The following is a 21,861-nucleotide window of genomic DNA, read 5'->3' as shown; positions in this document are numbered from 1 at the left end:
ATATTTTTGTTGGTGCTTTTTATTTCACTACTTTTAAAAATGCAATGCCGTGTTTGAATTGTCTGAAAACTATTTATATTTGAGTAGAGCCATAGTTGGCCCTAAGCTGATAAAAAGTACTGTCCTTCATGCTACACAAAGCATCTAACATCAAATGTAGTAGATTGATTCAGAAACAGTAAAAGCTACAAATGTGATCCTTTTAGAGATATGCAACTTTTAGAACAAACTGAACACCATTAGATCAATAAACCACATACTAACAGTATTTCTGTCTTGACTGGATTGAACTTCACTTTTTGGTTGTTATCTTGTCCAGTACTAAAGCCAGAAATTTATTTAGTAATTCCTGTACCTCGCTAGATATGAATAAAAGGAGAAATAGAGCTGGGTTTTACCAATATTCTGAAGATAAGATGACCCTTTTTTTTCTAAATCACTAAATTATTTAGTCAGTGATTTCATATAGGTATTGAACAACATGGAAGATAAAATGCATTGGTCTCACAACAGCTTTATTTAATGAGGTTGGAACCGATCTTTCTAAGGGAAGAAATGTATAGCTTCAGTGACCGAGGTGAGCTACTACTAAATGTAATAATCCATGAGGAACAAAAGACAGCATAACATAAGGTTAACCAAATTTTTCCAAATATTTTATTGACATCAATAAGGTGATTTCAAGAAAGAGGGATGACCCTGGATACTTTTACAAATTAAAGTATCAGAATTGCAGAGTCTAAGATCAAAATTAATTTGATCAAATACTTTGCTTTCAAAGTATTAAACCAACATGTTTCAGTAAGCTGCTGAAGTTTTGATTTCTCACTGAGCTGGATTCCCCAAATTCCCGAACCACTCCTGAGAAAATTCCAGTAGTGATACTGAAAGTATGCATTAGTAAAGGAAACAAAGATTTTCATCTTTATCACTACCACAAAGTTGGCTCAATAATGAGTTCTTATTAGAGTTGGTTCAGAGCTGAATTTTCTTTTACCTTCATTCCAGTCATTTCTAACCTACTCTTTTGCAAGTACTGAGTTACATAGCAAGCAACTGAATGGGTTTGACATTGGAGATAACACACTCAAAAATGATTGGCCTGTTCTTATATTTATCTGAACAGACACAATTTTTTAAAAAAGTTTGCAGTATAAAACCTGCCAGAACTTTCTACAATATATTTCCATGCTGCCCTGGTCTAATAATAGATTCTCCATTCCTGAGGGGTTGTTACTGATCAATCTCAATGTGAAGTTATCTCATCATAGCTGGTATAGAATCCTTCTCTTTCAGACCACCGACTTTTATTTTATAGAAAATAAAAACAGATCCACAGAACCGTGCATATTGAGCCAATAACAAGTTTGAGAACCACAATTTTCTGAACAAAATATGAGCATCCGCAACTAAGCCAGTTCCAGCATGATTGTTGACATTTCCCAGAACTTATAATACTGTTGAATATAGAATTCTTCTGGACCACTTATGAAGGTTAGGAACTGATGGCATCATTTTATGGTGATCTCCCCCCCCCCCCCCAGTTGTCATAGGGCGTGGGGGAGAGAGTTTGGGGCTTTAGCTTTTACATTATGAGATGACTCAAAGCTCGGGCATCTCTCATCCTATTTGGCAACTATACAAAACCTCGGCTTAATCACTTGGCCTGCCAAAGTCATAAACACTTTGCTACTCCAGAGCGCCTTTGGGATCTGAGTGCTGTTGAGCTTCTGGTGTAAGAAATGTTATAGAAATGATAAATTTTACTGTATTATTTTCTATTTCTGTTATTGCCTACCATTGTACACTTATGTTATTTTGCATTGGCTGTAGGCTATTGCTCTTGTACAGTATAGACTAGCTGTGACTAAAGAAGTTCATAAAATAAATAAATGAAAATCCAGCCATTTGTGAACAATTCTGTCCAGTAGCAAGAAAACTCTTTTTATTATCTAATCGGAGTTCAAATCTTGATGGGATATTGATATACTCAAAAGAGTGGGAAACAAGATGATTGTTCTTCTCCAAAGCTTCATGAGATATTTCCAGAACTTGGAATGTTTGAAACAGCTACGTTGATTTCAAAATATATTTTATTTAGAATGTTTTGCATATCTCATGGATTCCAGACTTTCTAATATGAATAGTGCTGCTATAAAGTGTGTGAATTGGCCACAGATTAGCTTTTTGCTACCAAAGTTACAATCCAGTTGGTGTGAGAAAAGACATAAAAATGAAGAAATATCAAAACAGGTCAGAAATATGAAACGTGCTATGTTTATCAGGTCAAAGGAGACTCTAGTGTGCCATGTTCTTAAAATCCTGCAAAGTATGTGAGTTTATGAAATACCCAGGTATATTAGTTTCCAAAGATATTTTAGTTTATTTCTTATTCAGAAAGTAGTTGAATTCAAATTTTATATGGATGTCAAATCAGGGGTGGGTTGCTATGGGTTCACCTGGGAGAACCCGTAGCTAACGTTATGGCCGGTTCGGAGAACCTCCAAATCCTACCCCTGGCTGGCCCTGCCCTCCCCGCCCCTCCCAGGAGTTTCCTTGTGGCCCGTTTTGGATGCAAGATAAGTGCAGGTTCCGCATAGAGGCTTTGGGAGGGGGGGAAAACGGGCCTCCCAGAAGTTCTGGTGGTTCCCATGGTTCAGGAGGCAGACTGGGCTATGCCCACCATGGCCACGCCCACCCAGCAACTGGGCAGAGAATCCATTGCTGAAATTTTTGAAGCCCACTCCTGTGCCAAATATAATAATGTGAATGTATTAGCAAAAGAGACAGAAAACTCAAAAACACAACAATAAATGTGTTTATTCAATAATCCCAACAGTGTTCTGGCAGATAGTTTCCAGAGTGTTGCTATATGCCTAGTCAGGTATAAAAGCCATCAACAGAACCACCTTAATAAGCTTATCCCTTGGCAGTATCATGTAGCATAGCAGAGTTGGCTTCTGTAACAGCTAATAACAGAAACTGATTATTGTGTGTTTGTGGCAATCCCTCCTTCCTACAGCATTTCCCTTCCTTTTGATTTTAATTTTCCCTCAGTCAAAATTCAATTTCAGATGTCAACTGCTCAGCCCTCACGAGTATGCAGTTCTTGCAATACTTTTAATTTTGGGGTGAGAAGTTAAGAATGCTAAACCCTGATCAAAGAAGCCATCACTTGGAGAATTCAACTATACCTTTGCATACAAGAGAGATCAAATTTTGCCAACAGGATAATCAGGTGTTTCCTTGTGGCAAGAAATCAGGAGTCAACAAATCGCAGATGGAGAATGCTTTAACTTCTAATGCATATATAACATTTGAAACTGTAAGTACGTTATAGGTATAAATATGATTTGTTTATGTTCTTTTGGCAAGAGAAAAGAAGACTGTGAAATGTGAATATTTTTGTTTATTTAACCTCGTCTTTTAATAAAACATTAAAACATCAGTTTAGAAGTTGTGGTTCTGACAAGTAGTTCCCATAATCGTATTCCCGTGAGCCTAATCTGGTAAGAGAATGTGCAAAGACTAATTGCACTGTTCTTTGTGACTTGTATTTTGCTAGTAAGAAAATAGGAGCAGCTCTAAATAAGAAGAGAAGGAAATATAGATAGCAGGGTGGGGAAGGAAGCAGCAACGTTTCATGCTGTGACTCAGCTCACAATAAGCAAAAAAATACTTCAAACAACAATTCTTTGAATGTTTCATCCACCTCGTGATTAGAGAGAACTGTGCAATAAGATAAGTGATATCTGATAGGATTGCTGCAAGCTTACAATGCTCACATTCTTTGAGCCAAGATTAAGTTTGCCTGTGAAAAGGTTTGGTATGAATGTGGTTTTTTTAACTTGTTTTCCTGTCAGCAGTAACCTCTTTAAATACCTGTGTTCCGGATCACAGCATTAAAAGAATAAGACTCAAACCCACAACAAATTATCCGGAGAATGTTTATTTCAAAGAGATTTAAGAAGCCTATGCCTCTGCATAAGCTGCATCCTGTGTAAGAGAAGAAGGGCAAGGCACTGGCTGTTTGCAGTTTTTTGGGGCCTTTACTTTGGTAAGCTGGAGGGAGCAGAAGCTGACAATGTGAAGATTGTAATCACTTTTCTTTGCTGTTCTACTCATTGTTATGTCACTCTTTAATTTTTAATCTTTTATGTTGTTAAAGAGGACAAGGAGAGAATTGAATACGAGAAGTACTGCTCCTAGTACCACTGAGAGTTGGTTTTTGTCTAATTAATAATGCATACTTTTATATTAAATATTTTGATACCAGTTTGTTAACAAATAATCATATGAAAAAGTTAAAATATAAGTTGTTTCCGTGGCTGCAACAAGGATCATATTTTCCACTAATTATGAATGAAGGGAAGTGGAACATACAGAGCACAGCTTGAATATTGTGCAGAAATTGGAAAATCCAGATTCATCCTTAAGCTGTTCATGAATTCCTCTGGAGCCAACTATCTTGTGCCCCCACCCCATGCACTTGTGTTTATATGTGTAAGTACTGGAAATTCCAATTAGAATAACAGAGTTGGAAGGGGCGTTGGAGCTGTTGTAGTCCAACCCCATTCTCAAGCAGGAGACCCTGCACTATATTAGGCAAATGGTTATCCAATATCTTTTTAAAAATCTCCAGTGATGGAGCACCCACAGTTTCGGAGGGCAAGCCGTTCCACTGATTCATTATTATGTCAGAAAATTTATCCTTAGTTCTAGGTTGGTTTTCTCTGCACTCTTTCTAGAGGCACAATCTTTCCAGTCTTAATCTGAGGAGATGGACATTGTGTCATTGAAAAGAAGAAGTATATCAGAAGTAGATAAGAAGAAAGAATTGGAATCATTCTGTAGAAATGTCAGGGCTGATTGGTTCAGTTTGGGTAGCTGAGAAAGAAGGATAGCTAGTTTGTCCATGTGGGGTCCCCAGGGAAATGTTTGAAGGAATAATTTTAAATGTTCTAGATTAAGAGTTGATACTGGATACTCTTTACTTAGGGAACAACACAAGAACAAGGATTGGAGCATGAAATCCCAGCTCTACAATATGCATGGTCACTCCATTCTCCATATATCCTGTTTTTACTAGTACAGTAAATAGAAGCATTTCCAATGAAGAGGTAGCTTTCATCATATGTATATGTTATGCCTGTCCCATAGGAGAAATCTTCCAAATAATTTCCAGTGTGCTTGCGATGGGGAATATCTGATGGTGGCAAACACGGAATAACTACAAAGAGCAGGAAAATGGCAAGGCTTGTGTACTCTTGGCTCCTTCTTCTTTTGCATGGTCCATATGCTGGCCCACCAGACCATCTTCCCAGAATTTCTGCTTTTCACTTCAAATGTTAATTTAAGAGATAAACCAGTGGTGGGTTCCTACCAGTTCGGCCAAACCGGTAGTGGTTTAGTGGCCTGGGTCGGTGGAACAGGCAGCAACGCAGGCCTGCCATGCCCCCGAACAGTTTCTCCAGGCAGCACTATAGGCATCGCCATCCTGTTTGTTGGTTCTGCGCATGCACTGTGCATGCTCGTGCGCCCAGGAGCAAACGGTCAGTAGTGCGTGCCAGAACCCATCCCTGAGATAAACCATCTTAATGGTTAATTTAAGACAAACCATCAGCAAATGAAAGATGCTATTACAGGCTTATCAAATAAACAGTTATGGAATTATTTTAATACAAATTTATTAAATTTCAAGAAAAAAATAATACAAAATAATAAAAAAGGGGATCAGGTAATTCAAAAGGGGAAAAGATTAAGAAGTGAAAAAAGTGAAAAGGGGGAGAAGGATAAACAATCTACAGCAGGGGTGTCAAACTCAAGGCCCGTGGGACGGATCCAGACTGTGATGTGATCAGATCCAGCCCTCGGGGCCATCCTGGTCTACCCAATGTGAAGAGGAAAGATTGGACCAGCGTGGCTTCAGCCTGATCAGGCCAACGTAACTTTGGCCCGGTCTACCCAATGCAAAGAGGAAACATGCCAGCAGTTTGGAGAGTGGCATCAAACTGGCCACACCCACCTAGTCTCACACACCCCTCATCTGAGGTCAACCACAGCCTTGATGCGGCCCTCAATGAAATTGAGTTTGACACTCCTGATCTACAAAATATGCAAGTTTAAGAACATACACAATATTCTTACAATCTTGAATGCAATAAGACAACCATCAAATCAAAAATATTTATCTGTCATTAATGAACAATAGTAAAATAATTTCTAAAAAATAAGTTTAAAAATAAATATAAACAAAATATTAAAATTACCATAATTTCAATGCCCCCATCTATTCATTTTTCCAAATCCATTCTTTTTGCTACTAATTTTTATAGTTGTTTCATCTCTACACATTATATTACTTCACTAATATAAGCCTTTAATTTTCATTTTCCTCATTCCATTCATTCATTTAAAACACTAGATGTATTTATAAAATGTTTTTCCTAATGTTTAATTTTGATGTTAACTTTAATGTCTTGGTGTTCCATGTAAATCATCCAATTTATTACCTTAATAGCATTTTATGTTTCTCAAATTTAGCTTCTACGAATTGTAACAAATTTTTAATTAAAAAAATTCCATCTTCAAAAAGTTTTCATTTTTTCATCATATTGAATGGCACCCTCTAATGGCCAAGGAAAGAAATTACACTTTATGTTTTTTAACAGAAAGTAAGAGGAGGGCCAGAGAGCTGCTCCAATTACATTTGTTGTTACAGCTACACCAATCAGAACAGAGATAAATAAAAACAACAATATTCCCGCAAAAGTCTAAAGTTAGAAAGGAGAAAAGCAGCCTCAAATACTACAGACACAGATTCTTGGAAAAGTTTCACTACTTTAATAAAAGAAACATCTTCCTCCCTACCCCAAAGTTTTAATATCCAAATCTTCATTATCTTGTTCTGTAAACTAAATCCAAGTCCCAGAATCATTTTTTTCACCCCAAATCAATATGAAATATTGAAAACCACCAAGGGGGATACAGCTCCGTAACTGAGAGAAGCCTGTCTTTAACCTAAAGAAGTTTAATAAGTAGCTAAGAAATGGAGAGGCAAAATCTAGTGTCCACTTGTCCTTGCTAAGCCTCTAGTTGGCCCTTTACCAAACAACTTGAAAAACATGTTTTGCAACTCTCTTGCAAAACATGTAATATCTTGGATTCTCCTTGTGTCTGGAGAATTTTTCAGGTAACAGGAATCTGTCCAGGCCACAAAAATAAAGCTGCCTCCAGGGAAGCTCTTCAATCTGCAGAATTTAAGTTGATTGTTAAAATATTAAAAAAGAGCACAATTTATATTAGGCTAAGCTTATTGTTTCAGCACAAATTTAAAACCTAGAAAGCAAGGTAATTTTTCTTTGGTTGCCACAAAAACTCAGAAGCCATTTAAGAGCCATGATGTTAAAAGTATTATACAGAACTTTCTGACTCTTCCATTCTAGTATTGTAATGGGCGGGCTGAAGGTCTCCTCTTCGGATGCTAGTTCGGAAGAAGAGGATGAACTGGTCCCTGGTAACTTGGGGAAGAGGACAGTAATCCCAGGGGTCAGTGAAAATGAGAAGATGAAGTCCACCCTCCCCCATTTCCAAGGGCAAACAGGACTGGGATGCAACAGGAACAATGGCAGTAAGCCACGTTAGTTGTGAGATGGCAGTCTCACCCATCATGAGGAACTCTATCAGCATTAACTGTTTAAGCTTGCCCAAAGAATAGGATGTTGCTGGAAGAACATGTCTGGTTGCCTTGCTTCATATTCCTGTTTTCTGTGTTTCTTGTCTTTGGACTCATTTGTGGACCTTGGATTGATGCCTGGACCTTGTGCCTTGCCTTGTGGATTATTCCTAGCCTCGGACTCTTGCCTTGCTGTGTGTAGTTATTCTAGCTGCTGCCTAAGTTCGGTAATTTAATCTGCTCTTCTTGTCTGGTTCTCAGAACCTCCGGTGGAACCAAAAGAGGGTGTGAATTTTGGTGATGCTAAAATTGCTGGTGACTTAATAATTGGGCACGGTCAGCTCAATAAAGACCTTTAAGTCACTGCGGTGTATCCATGTGTGAGCAGCACAGCAGAAGTATAGTCACATCTTGATAACAGCATAATGCATCATCCCTGAAGTAGAAACATGATAGGTCCCTCAGATTCTATATCTGAGAAATAATAAGCAGACATGCTAAGAGCTACCCTGGAAGGATTTAAGGGCAAACTATTAGACTGTAGAAGCAGCATATGCAAAAGGAGTAGTCTTCTAGATCATTTGTTGATTGTTTCATGTATTAACTGCCTTCTGCCATAGCCAAACTGCAGAACTGTGAGTTTTACTGCTTTGAACTCAAATCTTCACTGTTCCTATTATTTTCGTTTCTCAAAGTGGGACCTTGTTGAAAGGTTACTGAAGTTTCATTGCAGACATTCAAAGGACTCAGAACATTAAAGCCACATCTTTTTCTGAAACTACATGGTATGTGTCAGAAGAGGCAGGATGATTGTTAGATTTTCTGCAAGAGGACACAAACATTAAATTCATATTTACATATGCCATTTAAAGAAGTTTCTAAAAATAATTTCCTTGAGTTTTGTTAATTAACAGGCAAAAACAACACTGACTCATGTTACATTCTGTAAGATAAATGAAAATTCATCTTAGGAAAATCCAGCTCTGGAAACCAAAGCATTTTAGATTAATAGCTGCAGAATATTTGACATAAAATGAATTGTTCTATAAGCATCACAATAGATGTATTGTATAAAAAAGTAGTATAATGAATGTTTTAGACAATTGCTCTTGAATCACAAATCAGCATCTCTCTTGTATCCATGGGGAAGCTGTGTGGTGTCAATGCTAAAATCTCACAAGTCAAGGTCTTCAGACAAAACTAAGCTTTGTCTACATCTAGCACTGAAGCTAACAGATTGATGGCAGTGATTAGAAGGATGCGGGGTATAATACTTAGAGAATCCTTGGCATAGTAATACTTATGTAGCATATGTCTTCAGAAGTATATAACAGTAGACCGTTTATGCAATTTCAAGAACTACAGTTTGGAACTATGACACGTCTCTTACAGAATGCATTCACATGCCCCGCCCCTCCATTAAGTAGTCTGTGTCCATTTCTATCAATCATTAAATATAATACCAGTAACTCAACCTGTCAATACTTACCAATAGCAATTCCAATTGTTTTGCCAGATCCTAGAAGTGAAAAGAACCAAAGGAAAAATGAGCAAAAAACTATATATGATTACATCTTTTTTGCCAATTCTCTATATCTTTCCAATGTTGAAAACTACTAATTTCTATTACAATATGAGCCTCATTTAAATATTCCTTCTGTTTTCAATTTTTAAGGACCTCTACATTTCTATAACTTCATTTTATTTTTCAATTCCTTCATTCTTCCTTCGTAGATTTTCTTTGCATTCTGATTCCAATTTCCTCTCTCTCAAATTAAACCACATCAAAATATTTTTATTTTATTAATGGTTACTCTTGGGTTTATATAAAATTATATTACAGTCCATGGTTGTAAGCCATTCTGTAGCTTACCTACAAGAAGAAAAGGATGGAAGCAATTAGAAAATGCAGAAAACGTGTCTTTGCTCCAAGGTCAAATCATCTGACTCCTGAAATAGGAATATGATTAGCAGTCCAATCGTGTGATGACTCACCTTCAGTCTTACCTTCTTCTGAGGGGTTAGGGGAAAGAGTAAATGGAGAAGATCTGGTTGGTTTGGTAGTAGTCATGACTACACCTAGCCAAAAAGAGAAGGGAAAATGTTTATGTAGCTTTCTCCAAATCCAGGATGCCCAACTTTAAAGTTGACATCTTTAATATTCAGCACTGATGTTCATTAAAGATTTAAGAAAAATTAAATACTTACTCTTAACACAGCGTGGAACAGGAGGATTCCATTCACTTAGCATCACATTGAACACTTGGTGACCCTACCATAGTGTAGCCAAAATCACACTTGAACGATATCATAGTCTGATACTCATATATATGTATTCTTATGATCAAACCAATCTCACCTTATCCCATTTTGGATATTTGGTTTATGACACTTGACTTCTGGAAAAGAAGGCAAGATTTACTTTGAAGGTCTTTGCACCAAATAAGGAGATGTCCTGGTGGTCAGTAGGGGGGCAAATGAGAAAATATGCATTAAGTTATTGTTACACAAATATTCTATCACATAATGGGAAACAAGTACATAATTGGGATAGTATGTAATGACATTATCATTTGAATTGATGATGATTTGCTGCCAATATTAGAAATATTAAACTTGGAAACCATTATTTGCTTAGCTTTGCCAAAAAGAATAATCATCTAACTATGGCTGCGTCTTGTTTGCAAGTGTTGCACAGAACAAGATTAAATGTACACAAAGTTAATTACCTGCAGCCTTAAATAACTGGACCAAAAATAACTGGAGGGAATTGTTTTTATTAGTGAGAATCAATCAATGTCATTTGATCCTGACCAGATCAGAGACAATAGCTGTAATGGGTTTATGGGAAATTAGAAGCCGCTTTGAATTTTAACTTTGTTTTTGGGATTAGCTGTTAACCATTTTTAAAAAACAGTAAATAGATATAGTTCAGATTGGTTGATTGGCAATAAATTTCTATATTTGTGATTTTTTTTAACATTATATAGCAATTTTTCAAATATAAATATAGCAGTTCATAAAATGTGGAGATGTTTTTGCAAGGGAGAGGAATAATAACTTGCTGAAATATATTTATCAGTATTCAACAAGGGGGCACATCTTATATGTATGGATTCAGAAGATGGAATTTCCTTCCTCCCTCCCTCCCTCCCTCCCTCCTCTCTATCTATCTATCTATCATCTATCTATCTATCTATCTATCTATCTATCTATCTATCTATCTATCTATCTATCATCTATCTATCATCTATCTATCTATCTATCTATCTATCTATCTATCTATCTATCTATCTATCTATCTATCTATCTATCATCACCTATCTCTATTTACCTACCTACCTACCTACCTACCTACCTATCTCTGTCCAAACAGTATTATACCTGATAGGGTACCAGAGTTGATAAAATGTCTGTTCCTCTCAAGCTGTTCTTTTTATCCAGACAAATAAGGCACCCACAATAATGCCTTTATATTGCGTGGATACAAGAGACAAAAATTGTGGCCACTCACTTTTCCATCACCAATTCAGAATAACCACTATTTCACCAGCTTGGATGAAAAGGAAAGGTAAAACTGGCTGTCCCCTCAGATTAACAATGCAGCCCACTTCTGCCACCTGATCTTTCTCTTCTCTTATGGAAATAAATATTTTTATAATGCCTATAAATGGTGGAATATTTTTTTCACAGCAGTGAAGTGTCCATTGCTCAGTTGCTGGGTCAGCTTTGTAAGGTGCCATATATTTTATGGTGCATAACATCTAGTTAGGTCCACCTACTGTGTCCCTTTGGAAAGAAAAAAAAAGAGTAAGCAAGAGAGAGAAAGAGAAAGAAAGAGGAAGGGGAAAAAGAGACAAGAAAGGAAGGAAGGAGAGAAAGAAAGGGAAAGAAAGAAAATGGAAGGAAAGAAAGGAAGACAACTCATGAGCATAATTGAGCCCAAAATTTTGGTTGCTAAGCAAATGTGTTGTTAAGTGAGTTTTACCACATTTTACAAATTGGCCACACCCACCCAGTCACATGACCGCCAAGCCGGTCATTGGCCACACCCACAGAATAGATCGTAAAAAAAATTGAAACCCACCCCTGGAACATTGTGATCTGAGGGGAAGGATACAGCTAACTATGCTGAGGATATTCTGCCTCATATTCTTAAAACTGGTTCCAGTAGTCTATGGAGATTCTGAGTCATCCAAGTCATGGTTGTCCCAAAAGTGCTTTTTCAAAAAGCAACTGGACTTTCTTTGTTTTTTCCTTGAAGACGTTTCACTTCTCATCCAAGAAGCTTCTTCAATTGTGACTGAATGATGGAGAATGGAAGGATTTATATTCCTTGCAGCCATCTTGTCATTAGCACTTTGAAGGTCAGTCATTATCCCTCTAAGAGTCATTGAGGCCATTGGAGGTTTATCTGTGCCCTCAGGGTCAGCTGAATCAGAGGGCAAATATGTGTGGAACTTTCTTGGAGTGACACCATTAAGTCAGAACTGAAGAAGTTTCTTGGATGAGAAGCAAAATATCTTCAAAGAAAAAACAAAGGAAGTCCAGCTGTCTTTTGAAAAAGCATTTTTGGTTCCTGTAGTGGTGGCAGAAAAAAAAAGAGCAAGCTTAAGGGATTTTAATAGTATTATTTAAGGACTACATAAAGCCATGGGAGGAATCTCAAGCAGGGTCAGGTATTATCAGCATGCATATTGAGCATAACTTTATACCTTAAATTGAGATTGAAGAGGTGATATTGCTATCTTGATGCCTGGAGGCCAGAAGATGACAAACGTTTTAATCTAAGCAAGATGAAGTAACTATATTAGGAAGCCATCTGATTCCATGATAGTGGTGGGGTGGGGGAGGATAGTTCTTTTTAGTTCAAGATATTTCATAATCTGGGGATCACTCCTCTGCAAGGAACATATGGCACCTGCAGCTAGTAAATCCTTTCCACAGTGTCATTTTGTGTGTTAAGTTTCAACCTCTTTTGGAACAGGAGATTCTTACAGTCACTCATGCATGCCTTAAAAATCTCTTGGGTGAGCTATTGTAACAAACTGTATGTTGGACTGTCATTGAAAATCACTGAGAAGGTATAGCTAGCCAAAAATGCAAAAAGTTATGGGTGCATCTCATTTTGTCCATACAACACCACTACTTTGAGAGCTGCGCTTCAATGGGTTTATTCAACTTAATGGTTCTCCTCATTAAAGCCTTATACAGCTTATGACCTGGGTATCTTCAGAAATGCCCAGTCCAATAACTGCCTCACCAATGAGATCTGATGCCACCCTTTTGTGGAACAGCATTCCCCTTTCTCAAGACATTAAAATGGCCCCAACCATGAACACCTAGCTGTTCTTGCAGGTCTTAGGAATTGGAATATTGCACTATAAGAATATTCTCTTGTAGTGACGTGTTTACTTACTTAATGATATTCACATCCTTTGGGCTATAGCTGTTGCTGCACATGTTACAGCTTTTATTTTTACTTGATAATTTTCACTTGGTTTAGGAATATGTATACTGCTGTGTACTGCTCAGACAGTAGAGGAAAGAGTACAACATAAATTTAATTATGTTGACATCATGCGCATTTCTCATATTTGTAAGTAGGCAGAATAATTCTACTAAAGGCCAGGCAGACTGAACTTTTGCTATTAGGAAATTAAACATAAAAGCATCAAAAGAAGTCTAATAAGCTTAAATATAGTATCATCTTACTTTTGCAATATGGAATTCCTCTATCCCAGTCAACTTTTCCAAATCTCAAAACACACCGTACAGTGGAAGAACCTCTCATTCTATACCTAAAAATATTTTTTAGTAAATGAATTATTAAAACTATACAGATTATTTAACCATGGAGCATTCTGTTTCAATGTCTAAAATAAGCCATAATAGGCTGGAATCACACAACATGATGATTCCAATCAAAACCAATTATATTATGATGTATTGAAATGTAGGGCACCAATCATTATAATAATCTGGTCCATATTTGCCTAGTAAGAATCTCTAGAAGCATATCATGACAACTTGTTAGCTGTTGTATTCAAGAAATACTAATCTTCAAGTCAGTATCAAAGCTTCATACCACCACCATCACCTTGGCCACTCTAGTTCTGTTCTCTCTCCCTATTCCACAATCAGATACTGAGATTTAGGAAGTCACATATATAAAGAACGTCTGAGGATGCCAGCACAGTAGAAACCTTCTCTATCTATCTCAGTTTCAAACTTAAAATTGGACCTTATTCCTTTCACTTGTTTGAGCCAGTGGTGTGCACCTTTCTTTTTGGTTTTACAATAATTATTGTCTCGCCATTCCTTTACCAAATATCTATTTTCAGCAACAGAATCAAGGATTCCCACTTCACTAATTTCAACCATTACATCAGAATACTACTGAGTTATATGTTAAGAGTGCCTTAAATACTTTCATCAGTCAAACTGTTTTAATTTTAAGTTACTTTTGCAAGGTTTGTATCTTAACAAAGAAATACAAATAGTTATAACATATAATTGACAATTGAGATTTTTATTATCAATATTTACAAGTTACTTCAACAAATGTTTTCTAACTTACCCATGATTACAAGCAAGGGTTATTTGATCTCCAAGCAGGAAGCCATCTCCAGATTCTACGTTGCCATTTTCTATGTGTGGAGTAGGACATTTTCTTCTTAAAAGAGTGAAATGGAGATATTATCATGTTTCTTACCAAAAAATAAACACAGAAGTCTAGGAAATTCTATTATTCAAGCTTTATATTTCTCCATTTTTATTGTATTGTATCATTTGTTTTGCCAGGCAGAGTTGCTTGATAAGCTATTCCCAGCTGTCTATGCATATCTGTTCACTTCAATGGCTGTTCATGCACTTAGATGTGAAAACAACCTAAAGTAGTTTATGAAGCAACTGCATGAATTGGAAAAAGAGCCAGGTGTTCTACTGAGTCAAAATCTTTCAAACATTCTCTGTGTATATAAAAGCTAAATTCTTATGTTATTACAATTATATATGCATAATATAGAACTATGGCAAAATAAACAACATGCTTAAAAAGAAAACAAACTAAGCTAACTAAAAACCTTTAAACAGAAAACCAAACCCTGCAACTATTCAGCTTTCAAATTTCCATTGCTCTTCTATAATTTCAAACTTTTATTATTAAGTTTTTGTAATATAAAATTATTTTTCAATTGTTAAACAATGACCTGAGCCTAGGCTGCACAAAGTTATATTCTTCAAATTTGCCACTCCTTTGACATAAAGCCAATTCAAAGGTCAAGTATTGAAAAATGCCATTAAGCCAATTTCTAATGTATAAACTTCCTTCCATGACTAATCACCTTCTTCTTTTTTTTTTTTTTGCTAAAGCCAAAGCACAATATAAAGACTAAATTCCTAATTTGGAGAATATAGGTGTCAGGCCTGTAATTCTGTTCCTTTTAGGATCTTTGGCCTGCCACATATTTAAAACATATATATATTATGCTGTTTCATTGGTATAGTAGTTGGGAGGGGGGAATAGAAAGGAGTAGGATTGTGGAATGTATTGTTATGGATTTCTTAGAAGCTCAAGGTCGTCTTTTGTCTCCGCACCTCGACACCTGGCCGGAAGAAGAGGGGTGTACATGCCAGCGTGGAAGATGAAGATTGGACCATGTGATGAATTATGGGGTGTGGGGATAGATGATGAACTTTTAACTGGGTGAATTCACCGGATGTACGTTAGAGTTGAAATTCAACAGCATAATGCCAAAATGCCTGTCTTATTAAATTGGAGTTTTAAGGATCACTTTGCCTTGGACAATGATTTAATTCTGCATGATATTTGGAACGCTGACATTAGGTTTATACCCTATTAAACACTTTTCATTCTTAACTTCCTTCCAATATTCTGTTAATAATAATAAATAATAAAATTTAAACAATAAGAAATTACCAGTGGCATGTCTACTCATGTAAAGCATGAAGACTGATTTTCAACAAAAAATACATCTCCATCATAAAATGAATGGTATTCATAATGTCAGGTATGAAAGACCAGGTCTACACAAGAAAATTCAGTTAAGTTGATTTATTGCTAAACGCCTATGCACAGGAATCTTCTCAACTAATAGTCAGCAGTTGGCTAGAGATAGATAAGGGTCAATGGTGCTTGGACTTAATTCACTTGCAACTTTGTAGGGATTCTAGGCTGATTCCCAGGTTTTGCCATTCCTTCTGCTACACATATTTTTACAAAACACATTTTGAAATGTGTTTATATAAAGCAGGAAAACAATTTATATGTAAGCTTCATGAACACCCCACTATAAAATTAAAAGTGCTGGTAAGGATTTGCATTCTGAACAATAAATGCGTAACATAATAAGTACAAATTACTATTCAAAATATGTCTGATTTTTCTCTGGAATATCAGCATTTCAAAACTTTGAATTGTTAGCCTAATGGATACCTAGGATAGAAATCAGGCTAAAGGTGGAATCAAGATATTAGCATATCTTGATCTGATGATTTTACCTAGTTTGGGTAATGAAACAGCTGCAAGAAAACAACCTCAAAGAGCACCAAGGATCCCTCATTTAAGCTACAAATATTCTCCTTTACAAAATCACAATATCATTTGGAACTAAGGGTTGCACATTATTACATACAAAATATAATTTATTTTTTTTAAAGCGAACATCTCATCTTCTTCATATAGCAAGCAATTGGCTCAGTGGAATATTCTTAATATTGTTCCTATGTAGCATGTTCTGTAAAAAAAGGGACCTAGGCAACAACACAACGTTTCCAAAGTACAGCATATAACGATGACAGCGATGATGATGATAATGGAGGACACAATTTAATTTGGAGAAATACAGCCAAAAGGAAACATTGCAGGATGGGGGTAGGTGGAAGGGCAAATTGGATTGTAAAAAGAATACAAAAAGTGCTACTATTTATGATTCCAGGGTAACCTATAACTAAGAGACATCTAGCCAGCTAAACACAATTCATTTTAATCACTATAAAATATATTCTGTCTTATATGGACAGTGTAACTGAGATAGACTATAAACAATTAAAAAAAAGGAAAATCTGGTTTCTAAATGATGTCTTAACATTTTCTCCTACCACTAGAATGCCAGAAAGCCAGACACATGGCTAGCAGAATTGGCATATTCACTTCCAGCTTCTCTGCCTTAAGCATCTGCCCTGATTAAAGACTGATTCTAAACTGATTAAAGCAGGGGTGTCCAAACTTGGCAACTTTTAGACTTGTGGACTTCAACTCCCAGAATTCCTCAGCCAGCAGAGCTGGCTGGGGAATTCTGGGAGTTGAAGTCCACAAGTCTTAAAGTTGCCAAGTTTGGACACCCCTGGATTAAAGCATCAGTCTAGAAACCAGGAGAGCATGAGTTCTAGTTCTGCTTTAGGCACAAAGCTAGCTGGATGAGCCAATCTCTCTCTCCCAGCCCTATGAGGACAGCAATGACAAACCACTTCTGAAAAACTTAATGGAAGTCTGCTATTCCTCAAAGTTAGTTACAATAGTATTTACTTGAAGTTCAGAGTTAGTAAAATACTTAGGATTGATAATTGGGAAACATAGGTGGAAAGTTACTTCACACAGTTTATGTGCTTCACACACACTAAAGATAAATTTAAATAATTAAACCAATAAATATATATAAATTAAACACACATACACAGGGTAGATGGGGCTTTTATCAGATTGTACACATTGGTTACATTTCAATCTTAAATTACCAGCAGATAACAGTTTAATAGTATGATTTAATGAGGTCATTTAAAGTTTTGTTGATGAAACTAGTTAAGTGATACTAAGAATCTGATAGCATTTTAACAACTTGAAAAAAATCTTCTCAACATTATTAAGGTTTATTTTAGAATGTATTTGCCACCTTCAGCTCTCAAAGGAGAGGCAAAATATAAATTTAATAAATGATAAATAAGGAAGAATTCTGATTCATCCTAAATGAGTGTATGGAGAGTAAACTTTGATTGATTTCTCCTACCATCCATAGTGTCAGCATTACATCCATCCTAGGATCCTGGGTTTGCCAAAACATCTGAGTTAACAAACCAAACTACCTAGCTCTGAGGCAGCATTAACATGATTGATATGTCCTGCTATTTTTAACTGATTCTGCTGGCAGAAGGAATCAAGAAACAGCAATTCCAGAACACCCACCTGAATGCTTCTAAAATTCTCATGATCCAATAATCAGAACGGGGCATGGCTAGTCTAGTGACGAGAAGGATCAGGGGAGACATGATAGCAATCTTCCAATATTTGAGGAGCTGCCACAGAGAGGAGGGGGTCAAGCTATTTTCCAAAGCATATGAATGCCAGATAAGGAATAATGGATGGAAACTGAACAAGGAGAGATTCAACCTGGAAATAAGGACAAATTTTCTGACAGATCAATCAACCAATGGAACAGTTTGCCTTGAGAAGTTGTGGAAGCTTCATCACTGGAGACTTTCAAGAAGAGACTGGACTGCCATCTGTCAAAAATGGTGTAGGGTCTGCTTGGGGAGGGGGTTGAACTAGATGACTTACAAGAGAGAAACTATTTCCCAGGGCCACAGAAATTAGGATAAGAAATACTAAAAATCCAGCAGCTACCTGGATTTAATTTAAATATCTTTTAAAAACCTGATGATAAGACCTGTAAAAGAGTGAAACGGTTTAGCTGTGAAAATTGTAGGTAATCCATTTTTGGAGGTCCTTAAGAAGAGACTCTCATGGATTTTTTATATAGTTTTCTTGTTTTTGCTGTGACACAGATTAGATTATTTTTGTAGTTTTTATCAAGCTTACCTCCCCCCCCCCCATTTTCCTATTCACTACACAAAGGAATACTATTTCCCTTTGTTACAGGGGAACCTTAAAGACTTGAACTGAGCATATCTTTGAAGGGAAGGTCCAGAGTCATTCTGTTTGCTTTTTAACATAGCTATTATATCCTTGGTCTTTGCTTCTGCTGTACAACAAAAGGTCTATGTGAGTACAGCCCTACCCAGAAACTTAAATAAATAAAAACACATTTCTCAGAAAATTGTTTTTTGAGTCTAGGTTTATGTTCAGAAATAGAAAAAAATAGAATAGAATTCTTTATTGGCCAACTGCGATTGGACACACAAGGAATTTGTGCATAAGCTCTCATAAGCTCACAAACAACAAACAACAAGTTTGCTCCTTGACTTTCAGCCCTTGTCTTGATTAGTGCTTGGCTTCTGTAACTCAAGAAACCAACTCAAGGTCAAGTGAACAGGTCAAGAAATCAACTTCTTCCCCTTATATTTTTGTTTGCAAAAGAAGAAAAACTACCATCATCCACCCAATAATTGAAACCATGTTATCCAAAGTAAAGCTTGCCCTTAAATATCTGCAATGTGTTAAAAGAGCCTGATTTAAGGCAAACACTCAACTCCCTCTACCTTCATCAAACTAGATCCAACTAAAAGTCCGGCTGCTTCCGAACCTCGCGGTGAAGCAAACAAGGGGTCTCGGGTGCTGTGAAAAGGATGGCGAATCCACAGCAACTGAGCTGCCACTTCCTAAGCAGCCGCTTGGCTTAATCCGGTAGGACAAACATCGGCGTGGTCTTTATAGCTCCCCCACTCTGTGACCGCCGAAGGTCTCGGTGATCGGCTGTGGCTGGCGTGCGTCGTTTCTTCTCTTTCGACTCAAGATGCTGGCCGCCTTTGCGGTACGCAGCTGGAGCAGCAACTTTGCCCAGCGACTGGCGTTCTCACTCTCGGTCGCAAAGCAGCAAAAGATCGCGACTTCCCGCCTGGTCGAGGGAATCTCGATTAGCTCCCCGCTCTAAACAATAATTTAAGGCGCCTCCCCCCCGCCCATTTAGAGCCCGAACTTTTAGTGGGGTCTTTAAGAGGCGCATCTTACTCACACAAAGCCGTGGACGAGAATAACAGCAGGACCAAGACCGGCCAAAGGACCTCATCGGAACAAGAAGCGAAAAGATCCATCGCAGCAGGTGACGGGAGTTGGAGAAAAACACTCCCGGAGGTAAAGATAGAAAAGAGCGGCACTTCTAAATATCACCGGATGACGAAAAACGCACCACCGCTTTTCTGGGGTGAGGGGCGTCGCGCTAATAGTGGGAGTTCAAACCTCAGGTCAAAAACGAAGAAAGTTTCTAGACCGCACGGCGCTTTCTCAGGTCAGGTGTATAAATGCTGAAAAGCGCGGAGCACTTGTTTAGGAAAGGGACTGTGTTTCCTTGGGCAATGGGAGGTACGAGTAGGATGGGCAGGGATCTGACATCCCGCTGTAAAAGCAATTTGTAGAAATATGCCATTGAAGTCTGGAGAAAGGGGGAAAAGAACCCACTGTGGAGATTATGGAGATGGATTCAGGCTACAAAGCTTGTTGTTTGAATCTTCCCCACCTTGTTAGTAGCTGTGTTAGGCTTCAGTTCTCATAAATGTGGGTGGCATAACTACTGTCCATCTTTGACTGTAAAGGTTCTGGGAAGGGAAGCAGGCCTAAGGAGGCGGGTATGTGCAGATGGTACATTGTTCTGGGGCTGATGTAGCTCAAAGAGAGGCCCATTAAGGGGACTTTATTTTTTTTTTTTTTACAAAACCAAGTTTTTAAAAAGAAAAACAATATTGGATATATACTTTATACTCTATACTTTGTGTGTGTAGCAAAACCACCTTGCAGCCTTATTTGACATAACCTTTATGAGTGCGCAACTCCCTCATGCCCCATTTTGGGCCTAATAGGCCTCCTTGCAGCCTCCTGGGAGCAAAAATGGGCTCCCCCCCCGCATCCCGTTTTGGGCCTAGTAGGCCTCCCTGTACTACAATTATGACATTATTGATTTATGTGTCTGTGTAGGTGAGGGAGGCCATATTAGTCTTGTTCCAGCAGTTAATAATCCTTTCAGCGGCCCTGAATGGAAGACAATGTCTGCTGGAGAGTCTCCAACTGAGAAATGTTTTTTGATGTTACATGCCTGCAGTTATAGTGGTATCCTCATTAGCATTTTGTTAATAACCTCATAACAATTTTTTTTTAAATCTGACTATTGACTAGTTTGGTATAGTGTTTAAGACACCAGGCTAGAAACCAGAACAGCATGAGTTCTAGTTCTGCTTTAGGCACAAGGCCAGCTGGGTTCCCTTAGGCCAGGGGTATCAAAACTCATGTCGTCAAAGAGGTGTCATGTGACGTATTGCGACTTTTCATCCCTTCATTAAATCCGGCGTAGGCGACTTAAAAACTCTGTGACTTGAAAATTTATGGCAGAATGCAAAGTTAGCATGAGTATTGTCATTTTGTCATTATTTTTCTTATGAATGTTGGGATCCCCTAAAATGATAATTTGATTTCTGTAGTTTCCCCTTTAATAAAATTCAGGCTTCCATACATAGTCTACAAACATTTGGATGATAGCAAACAAATACTGAAAGTGTCTATGGAGATTCTCAACCATCCAGGTCGTGGTTGTCCCAAAGATGCTTTTTCAAGAGGCATCTGGACTTTCTGGTTTTTCTTTGAAGATGTTTGGTTTCAATGAGAAACTTCACCTTTAGGACAAGTACTGAAAGCATAGGCCAACCAACCCTAGCAGAAAGCTAAAAGACAAATAAGAAAGAGGAGTTGTTTTCAGTTGGATAGGAGAAAAAAAAGATATACCAAAAGGCTCAAACTGGTGGCCTTTTATTCAAAACTTTGTCCAAACTACAGATAATTATGTTGGTGAGTCTCACTAGACAATTAACGTACATCCTCCAATATTTCTGATATAATGCTATTAAATAAGTTTTAATTGTTCACTGCAGATAGTTCTCAACTTACGACCACAATTAGGACCAGTGTTTCTATTGTTAAGCCAAGTGGTGGTGAAATGAGTCCTGCCTGATTCTTATGATCTTTCCCCCCCCCCATGAATCAGTGCAGTTATTAAGTGAAACAGGCAGTTGTAAAGTGAACCTAGCTTCCCCCATTGACTTGCTGGTTAGAAGCCAGCTGGGAAGATGGCAAATGGCGATGTGATCATGATCCTGGGACACTCCAACTGTCATAAATACATACTGACTGCCAAGCACCCATATGTTGCTTTGGGGGACCTCAGGGATGCTGCAACAGTGGTAAGTGAGAGGGACAGTTGCAGAGCAACTTTTTTCAATGCCAT

At 37.5% G+C, this 21,861-nt stretch overlaps 1 protein-coding gene across 1 annotated transcript in view; it reads right to left on the bottom strand.

Moving 5' to 3' along the window:
* LOC309389531 (complement receptor type 1-like) overlaps positions 1-21,861 on the bottom strand; it is a 191,693-nt gene that overhangs the window by 52,254 nt on the left and 117,578 nt on the right. The window lies entirely within an intron of this gene.

Source organism: Natrix helvetica (assembly GCF_964273705.1).
Source record: "Natrix helvetica genome assembly, chromosome: 3".
NCBI classification, from domain to species: Eukaryota; Metazoa; Chordata; class Lepidosauria; order Squamata; family Natricidae; genus Natrix; species Natrix helvetica.
Note: the sequence above shows the minus strand (reverse complement) of the source record. Positions and strands in the feature narration are given on the sequence as shown.